Raw genomic sequence first — 10268 nt, 5'->3', positions numbered from 1 at the left:
TAATATTAATAAGTAAATACATAATAAGTAATTTTAAAAAATATATAATATACGAAAATAATATTAATAAGTAAATACATAATAAGTAATTTTAAAAAATATATAATATACGAAAATAATATTAATAAGTAAATACATAATATAAAAAATTAGAAAAGTACATTAAACCTTAAAAATCTATCTTAAAAAGTTAAATATAGATATTAAGTAAACATATAATATATGAAAATAATATTAATAAGTAAATACATAATATAAAAATGGAAAAAGTACATTAAGCACTAAACATCTATCTTAAAATGTAAATAAAAAATAAAGAATGGAAATATTACATTACACATCTATCTTTAAATATAAAAATTAAATACATGTAAATATACATTTAAATATGTAAATATATAATATAAAAAACTAATAATAAGCAAGTACATACGATATACTAATAAAAGGGACTAATCGAGGCTCCAAAGAGCGTCCACATCGTTTTAGAAACCCTCTTCGAAAATAAGACATGTGGCATGACCAATAGTATTACCTTATTACATTAAATCACATTACCATACTACACATTATTACCAAATATTCATTAAATTATAAGAAAATATAAGTAAATATAGATTTAAATATGTAAATATTTAATATACAAATTATATATACAATAATAAGTAATTACACAATTTAAAAATATATATAATATACGAAAATAATATTAATAAGTAAATACATAATATAAAAATGGAAAAAGTACATTAAGCACTAAACATCTATCTTAAAATGTAAATAAAAAAAAATAAAGAATGGAAATATTATATTAGATATCTATCTTAAAATATAAAAATTAAATACATGTAAATATACATTTAAATATGTAAATATATAATATAAAAAGTAATAATAAGTAAGTACATACGAAAATATAAGAAAATATACATTTAAATACGTAATATATAATATACGAATTATATATACAATAATAAGTAAATACACAATTTAAAAAATATATAATATACAAAAGTAATATTAATAAGTAAATACATATAATAAAAAGTAGAAAAAGTACATTAAGAATTAATCATTTATCTTAAAATGTAAATACACAATTAAAAATAGAAAAAGTACATTAAGACTTAAAAATTTATATTAAAATGTAAAATATAGATATTAAGTAAATATATAATATACGAAAATAATATTGATAAGTAAATACATAATAGAAAAAATGGAAAAAGTACGTTAAGCACTAACCTTCTATCTTAAAATGTAAATAAAACAATAAAAAATGGAAAAATAGAAAAAGTACATTAAGCCTTAAACATTTATATTAAAATGTAAAATAAAGATATTAATTAAATATATAATATACGAAAATAATATTGATAAGTAAATACATAATAGAAAAAATCAAAAAAGTACGTTAAGCACTAACCATCTATCTTAAAATGTAAATAAAACAATAAAAAATGGAAATACTACATTAGACATCTATCTTAAAATGTAAAAATTAAATACATGTAAATATGCATTTAAATATGTAAATTTATAATATACAAAAAGTAATAATAATTAAGTACACAATTTTAAAAATGAAAATGCTACATTAAAAAATAATATATAGAATATAAAAAATGTAAATAGGAATCCAAAAGAATGTAAAAGAATTATCTTTTAATTGTAAACATTGCATTATTTTTTTTATGAAATTGTTAAATTTATAAGAATTTATCATTTTATAATTAATTTTCTATTTTTCATATTAAAAAATAAGTGTTTTCCATAAACCGTCCACATAAATATAAAAATCTATTTTTCAAAAGAAGTCGTGTAGTATTAAAAATAGATAATAAATAAATATATAATATAAAAAATAATAAGTTAATATATAATATCAGAAACAGAAATTAAATAAAACTTCTGTCGTAATATTATCATTTGATATCAGAAAAATAAAAATATATCATAAGTAAATATTCAATATAAAAAATATTAATATCACATTAATTCTATCTTAATATTATCATTTAATATAAAAACAAAAAATTAAAATAAGTAAATATAAAATATAAGAAAAAATAAGCAATAAATAAATATAAAAAAAAAATATAAATATAAATATTACATTAAACATCTAGCGTAATATTAAAATTAGTAAAATATACAATAATGAAAAAATAAATTAATAAATATATAATATAAGAAATAGAAAAGTACATTAAAAATCTATCTGCAAAATATAAAATCAAAATAAATAATACGTAAATATTGCATTAAAAACTATTATAATATTATCATTTGATATTAAAATAAGAAAATTAGAATAAATAAATATACAATATAAGAATAGTGAGATAATTAACATTTAATTAAAAATCAATATAAATGCAATAAAAATAAACAATATAAGAAATGGAAAACTAAATTACACATCAATCTGAAAAATGTATAGTAAAATAAATAGTAAGTGAATATGAATATAAATATTACATTAAGTATGTAAAGTAATATTAAAATAAGTAAATTAATAATATTTGAAAAAATAAAATACTAAATAAATATATAATATAAGAAATATAAATATTTCATTAAGCATCTATCATGTTATTATAATTTGATATAAAACAAGAAAATTAGAATATGTATATATAAGAAAAAAAATAATAATTAAATTTAAAATATAAAAATGGAAAAAATATATTAAATATCTATCTTAAAAATGTATATAAAAATATACAATATAAGAAATAGAAATATCACATTAAACATCTATCATAATGTAAAAATAAATAAATATACAATATAAGAAATAAAAAACTACATTAAACATCTATCTGAAAATTGTATATTAAAATAAATAATAACTAAATATACAGTATATAAAATAGAAATATTACACTAAACATTTATCATTATATTACCATTAGATATAAAAGTAATAAAATTAGATTAATTAAATATATAATATAAGAAACAATAAATAATAAAGCCCTTTATAAAAAAACAATAAATAATAAGTAAATATACAATATAAAAAATGGAAAAACTACATTAAACATCTATCTGAAAAATGTATATTTTTACATTTTTATTATTTTCAAATATTTTTATAAGTAAATGTAAAACATAAAAATAAATAATAAGTAAATATACAATATAAGAAATAGAAATATTACATTAAACATTTATCATAATATTATCATTTAATATAAAAGAAAAAAAATTAAAATAAGTAAATATAGAATATAAGAAAAAATAAAAAATAAGTAAATATAAAATATAAGAAATAAGAAATAGAAAAACTAAATTAACATCTATGTAAAAATTTTATAATAAAATAAATAATCTGTAAATAAACAATATAAAAAATATAAATATTACATTTAACATCTATCGTAATATTAGAATAAGTAAATATGCAATTTAAGAAAAAATAAATAATAAATAAATATGCAGTAGATGAAATACAAATATTACGTTAAAAATTTATCTCAATATTTTTATTTAATATAAAAGAAAAAATATTAGAATAAATAAATATACAATATAATAAAAAAAAACTAAACAATAATTAAATGTACAATTTAAAAAATAACAATATTACATTAAATATCTAGCATAATATTAGTATAAGTAAATATACAATATAGAAGAAATAAATAATAAAAAATATATAATATAAGAAGTAGAAAAAGTATATTAACTATGTATCTGAAAAATGTTAAATAAAATAAATAATCAGTAAATAATATATTAAAAATATATTTTAGTATTACCATTTGTTATAAAACAATAAAAATAGTTAAATAATTAACATTTGAAAATTAATATAGTTCCGCGCGTAGCGCGGATTAATCTCTAGTCTAACTAAAGAAATTCTACCGACACAGCCCAATCCGCAGGGTTTGAAATTGCATATTGACTTGGAAATATATTGCAGTCATGAGAGTCAACAATGGTGTTTCCAGTTACTAATCACTTTCAGTCGTTATTAAGGTAAGTTTATATATATATATATATATTTCGTTGTTATATTAGTATGTTCGTTAGCATTTGAATTTAATATATAATACTAGATTCTGGGTATATTTTTTTGAGGATAGCTGAATTCTCAAGGAAGTAGCTTACCAACTTCATGCCTATATCATGTCCTTAAATGACAATTTGATATCGACAAACTCGAGAGACGATCGAAAACACTTGGGCACATATTGATTCTCCTCCACCGATGGTGGCTCCGAGTAATCGTTATAACCGTTTTGTTCCTTAGGGGAAAATAAGAAGAAGATGAGAACAACATCGAAATGATGAGGTATCTTAGATTAGGGCAACTTCTAAGAAATGTTTTCAACCATATCGAACTGGTAGCGTGTAGAGAAACGCACAGGCAAGACATGTATTCAAATTGAGGCAGTGGTTCTGTCTCCAAGTATAGACAAATGATTTGGAACAAAGAAAGACAACAATGTGGTTAGAGACTTTCGCAATAAAATATTATGCTTGTCCAAAACCTGCGCTGAACTATATATATGTAAACCTCGAACTTATAATTACTTTGAGATATTGTCATATCTCCGAGAGTCCGACCCTAGAAATCCCCGTGAGAAAATCACGAAAGCTACTTCTCGATGATACATTTGTTCTGATATCAGATCCAACTAAACCATAGTTGAGAGAAATATATAACTTTGCATTGGACTCTAAATTGTTTACTATAAAGGTTTTAGTTCATGATCATGGATGCTCAAACAGTTTTGTAGAGGAGCATCGATAACAATTCCAGCAACAGTACGATAAAACACCGTAGGAGTTCTTTCAATGTTGAGGCTCTCCAGTGACCAAGAGTGCACCCGATACACTTGTGTATCAATATATATTAGATGCGACAATCTTTAAACTTTACAGGCAAGATGAGATAAGTTTCTTTCAAGTGGCATCACCGTGATGCCAATTTTCTTCTAAATACATTGCCTTCAAACATGGTAAGACAACGCACACCGCGTCATCCAAGAAGACCATAAAAAGTCTTAAGTATACCAGTGTCTCACAGCTATGCAACCTTAGGCGACTGTGAGTAAAAAAACCATATCCAGCCTTATATATGTCTAGATGTTGGATCTTACGCTTTATTGCAGCACCAATCCATGACGTTGAATAAAAGGTATCATCTACAGTGTTTGCATTATCACAAAGAGTTAACTTGAGTTTCTGTATGCATGTAACCCTACTAGAGTCCAAAAATCTGTCACCAAATCTCACGAAGGCATTGGTATCCGAGAAGAACTTTTTGGAACTCAATTCAAAACTAGGAAGCAAAATCCAAACATGTCTTCATCTAGTGGATAAAACGCTCGTCTTAACAGCTTCCTCTGTGGAGAGAAGAGAAATTATCTGACATAACTGCTTATCCTATTCCCATCTTTTTAGATCAATGGCTCAACTCTTCGGAATGAACAATTACCAATCATGTTTTTTCTGTTAGTGTAGAAGCATTAATGAATTCTTAGTCAAACCACTGGACCAAAAGAGACTTCCATGGAAAAAAAAAATTTAGAAATATAATTATGAAATATGTAAAGAAAAATTGACCATATGACCATAATCCAAGTTTTTCTTCTCAAACTAGCAACCAAAGTCCAAAATTATTCAACTAGATTTCATTAAATAAGATAAATTACCATTTTGTCTCTTTCAATAAATTATTAAATAGATAATTCCCTAGACATTATTTGCAAAATGATTTGACACATGTCTTTTATACAATCACTTTCACTAAATATATACGAGATGACATACTAAAATTGATAACATGACTTATGGCTAAATGTGAATTAAAAAATAATAATTGTAATATTATTAGCTTCTTTTATATATCTACAAATTCTAGAAATACTGTTTAATTGTACTTTTTGATATTTATAAAAAAAATTATAACAAATTTTTTATTAATTATATACAAGTTGATTTAATATATTTTTTCCAAAAGAAATAGATAAAGATCTATCTAAGATTATAATTTTAAATATATACATATCTATTTTTAAATATAATTTAAAATAAACAAAATTTTTTATTTTATCTTAATTTTATGTTTAATTAAATCAAAATTTATATTAAATATTGGAAATAAAATATTAAAATATAAATAATAATAAAATTTTGTTCTTAAATATAATTTAATTAAAATTTTTTATTAGTGCACATTGTGCAGGAAAACACCTAGTTAAAATTAAATTTAACTTTCGTCATCTTAATATCTCGTCTTCATCTCGAGTTCGCCGTATATTAGTTTATCGTCATCAGCGTTAGTTTGTCACCGTCGTCCGATCGTCACCCTCAACTCATCAGACAATTTGTCATAACTTTTCCTCTTCTTCGCAAAGATTGTGAGTTCTCTTATCGGAGATGTCATCCTTTCATCTTTTGTAATTTCGATTAACTAATATCCTCTTGTAATTTTAGTTTATATTAGGTTGATTTTGTTGTGTGTGAATGAATTATGTTACGACGCATTATGTTTGATTTGCAGGCGTTTTCTTGCGAGGAGGTGGCCAGTTTTAGCTTTGTAGATCGCTATTCTGCCTAACGAGTGTTCGCGTGTATGACATGTAAATCTTCGCCAGTGTTTTTCCTTTTAGAATTTCAAGCTCGTGGGTCCTTGAGCCAAGTTGTGTGTTTTTGACTTGCCTCTGCCTTGCTTCCGTTTTGCAATAGTATCTGGTGTTGATGTAAGTTTATCCTCGCACATGCTTTTACCGATGTTGCGCCTGTTTTGGCTTGGTGGTGTACCCTTCAGGGTTGGGTTTGCTTAAGTCATTGGTTCTTTGGTTATCTTCGGTCTCATGTTTCTCCGGAGTGTTTGCGAGTTATGATCAGTTCATCAGTTCCAGCTTTAGTACGTGTGGCTCTCTAATGCTTATTGCTCGTATAATTCTATCTCATTGTTAGGTTTTGTCTCCCACTTTTTGGCTATTGCTTCCGGAGATGTTTCTATTTTCTGCCGGTTTCGAGTTAAAAAAAAGAATGAATTAGGTTACATGCTTTACTTTCTTAACCAATCACATTCATTCATTAACTCAATCTTAGTCCTTCCATTCTTAGTACATTCCTTTCTTGACTGTTTGATTTGCATAATCTAATCCTTTCGTAGACTCAAGGATCACTCAACTTGGATTCCATACTGATCCAAATTGATACTTCTGGATCATTGCTGATACTTAAAAAGTTTCTTCCCATATCCACACTTGATCTTTTGCACAGTTTTCCTTTCGAACTCTCAGTCTTTCTTGGGTCACAATTCTGAAATGGTGAACTCATCATGTTCCCATTTACACCGTCACAATTATGTCTTGGAAAGGTTTATGGTTTCCACAGACATCAGAACCTACAGACATCAGAACATTCACGCGATGGCAAACTCCTTAAGATTCCATTGACGCTTTCATCGCGATCAGAAACCCGTAACGGTTAACTCACTGAGTTCCAATGATAGTCAAAGTTATGTCTTGGAAAATCCACGGTTTCCACAGACATCAGTACATGCACACGATGGCAAACTAATTCATTTCCCATCGACGCGATCACAATTACATCTTGTCAAACTCTCTAGTTCCCACAGACACTAAGACAAGTCACACGGTGAAAAACAATCACGTCTTGGAAACTCTACGGTTTCCACATAAGACAAAACATACAGGCGTCAATACAACAATGCCTTGAAAAACCCGCTTGGCTTCCAAGGTTATATCATCACAATCACATGAACGCTTTGGAAACCCCACTTGGTTCCAAAAGGCGCCATGTCTAACAGACACTCGATCGCTTCTCAATCCTAATCATTCCAATTCATCGAGCAGTTGTTTCGCGACCCAACTAAGTCTTAGAAAGCAACACGTCCATAAGCACCTAGACTTGTCTAAACTCTCACATGAAAAGAATCGATCATCAAGACCGGCTTGACCTAACCCAAGCTACTGAGCCATCATCTAAAATCCAGTCAAGCCTTAGCAAGCTTCACGGCTTGTATGCACATTTTCTGATCTAGACACTTATGAAAGGAACTGATCATACCACTACCATCGTCACTCTGACTACAACCCATTATCTATAGCATTTGGTATTTTCGAGTAGTTTCTTGATCAGTTAACTAGTCTTTGGAAAGTATAATTTACTTTCAATTTATTATTTTGATGACCTCAACTCAAGGACTGCACAACCCTACTACGACGATCGAGCTTAGCCATCTCGACAATCCATTTGTCTTGTTCTCTATATCCTGTCTTGCTTACAATCGCCACTTTTGTCATGTAACACTTATTTGGTTATTCAAATCCCTTCATGGAACTTTGAGTTCTAATTCCCGGACCATCTCGTCCATCTCTTTGAAAACCTTAGAGTTCGTCTAAGCATTCTCAACATAACAATACTCCTGAATAGAAATCACGTGGAATTCCAACGTCTGGTAGTCCAATGCCTTGATCATTTTATGCATACATTCCTTCATGGATGACTTATCAATCACAATATCTTCTTATCTCTTAGTTTGGTCGTAACATCTATTGGCAATCAATTCACTACCGTAGCCAGTTTCTCGTATATTCAGAACATCCTTCATTGAGACCTCCATCACAATTCTTGAACCACCTGTCTATCCCAGTTCCCGATCAGGGGCTTTAATTTGTTTAAATCGTCTTGGCTATTTCTCTTGAGCACTTTCTCACTGAATCCTAACATCCAGATTCGTCATGGACGACTTGTGCATTCCAACTTCGTTAGATCCTTGGCTGCACCTCTGGTCGAATCGGTCCTTGGCAATGCTTGCCTTACTTAGTCAGTTTCAGATCTCCTTATGGCTTTCTTGAACCTATTGATTCGTCTTGACTTCAGTCCGCTCAACGTTCCTTAAGATCCCAAAAATCTTAGCCAATCCTTCACGTTACTTCAGAATTCGAATCCATTGACTTCTATGAACCTCTAAGTCGATCCATGACTTAGCTCAAATACGGATCCATTGATTTCTTGCGGATGTATTTTTTCCTAGAATTGTAATCGCTCTGATACCAATTGAATGAACCAACCCCAGTTTCTTTACCGCCTATAAAACTGTGGGATGCCTTTATCGACCCAAAATACGTTATTTTCATACATCCAAGCAGCTTTGGGACTCGATGAAGAGCTGAAGTTTCAAGGAAACGATCGGGTACAAAGGCACATCTTAATCGGCTTCACAGAGATTTAGAGATCCTGGCAATGAAACAAGGATAATCTGTTGATGTTTACTTCACTCGAGTAATGGGGATCGTAAATGATATGCGAAAATGTGGAGATGACATGCTGGATGTCAAGATTGTCGAGAAGATCCTGAGAACTCTCACTGACAAATGGAACTACATTGTATGTTCCATTGAGGAATCAAAAGATGTTGATAGCCTCTTTGTTGATGCTCTTCAAAGTTCTTTACTTGTGCATGAGCATAAGTTCAAGAAGGATTGAGGAGAAGAGTAAGCTCTTGCTGTAACAGATGACCATCATGTTGGAAGAGGAATCGGAAGAACGGGCTCTGCTTTTCATGTAGGAAGAGGTCGAGGTAGAGGACATCGTACATTCAACAAGGCAACAGTTGAATGCTACAACTCTCACAAACTTGGTCACTTCTAGTACGAGTACCAAGAAAACTACGCAGAGGAAGAGGTAGAAGAGATGCTACTCATGGTGTATGTTGAAGAGATACAAGAAGAAGAAGTTCAAGAAAGTTCCCAGCTCTCTCTTATGGCACACATTGAGGAACCACAAAAGCAACATCATAACGATGTGTGGTTTCTTGATTCAGAATGCAACAATCATATGTGTGGGAAGTTATCTCTTTTCAGCGAGATGATTGAAGGAATCAATAAAACGGTCAGACTAGGGAATCATTCAAAAATGAAGGTCGTGGGGGCATGAAACATATGAATTTCGATTGAAAGAGTGAGTCACCTTGTGCAAGATGTTCTCTATGTTCCAGATTTGAAAAAAAAATCTACTCGGCATTGGACAACTTCAGAAAAAGGGGTTGGAGATCACAATAAAATCCAACGAATGTCATCCTTCATAAGGCCTCATCATTCAAAGCAAGATGACATAAAATATAATGTTTGTACTACTTTCGAAGAATGAAAACAATCTGGCGATGATGTGTCTTCAAACTGACGCTCAATAAAAATTTATGTGTTGGCATCAAAGGTATGGCCACCTTAGTTACTCGGGTTTAAATACATTAAAGAACAAAGAGATGGTGA

This window comes from Brassica oleracea, chromosome C9 (genome assembly GCF_000695525.1).
Source record: "Brassica oleracea var. oleracea cultivar TO1000 chromosome C9, BOL, whole genome shotgun sequence".
NCBI lineage: Eukaryota > Viridiplantae > Streptophyta > Magnoliopsida > Brassicales > Brassicaceae > Brassica > Brassica oleracea.
The sequence above is the reverse complement of the archived record's forward strand: the minus strand, read 5'-3'. Positions refer to the sequence as shown.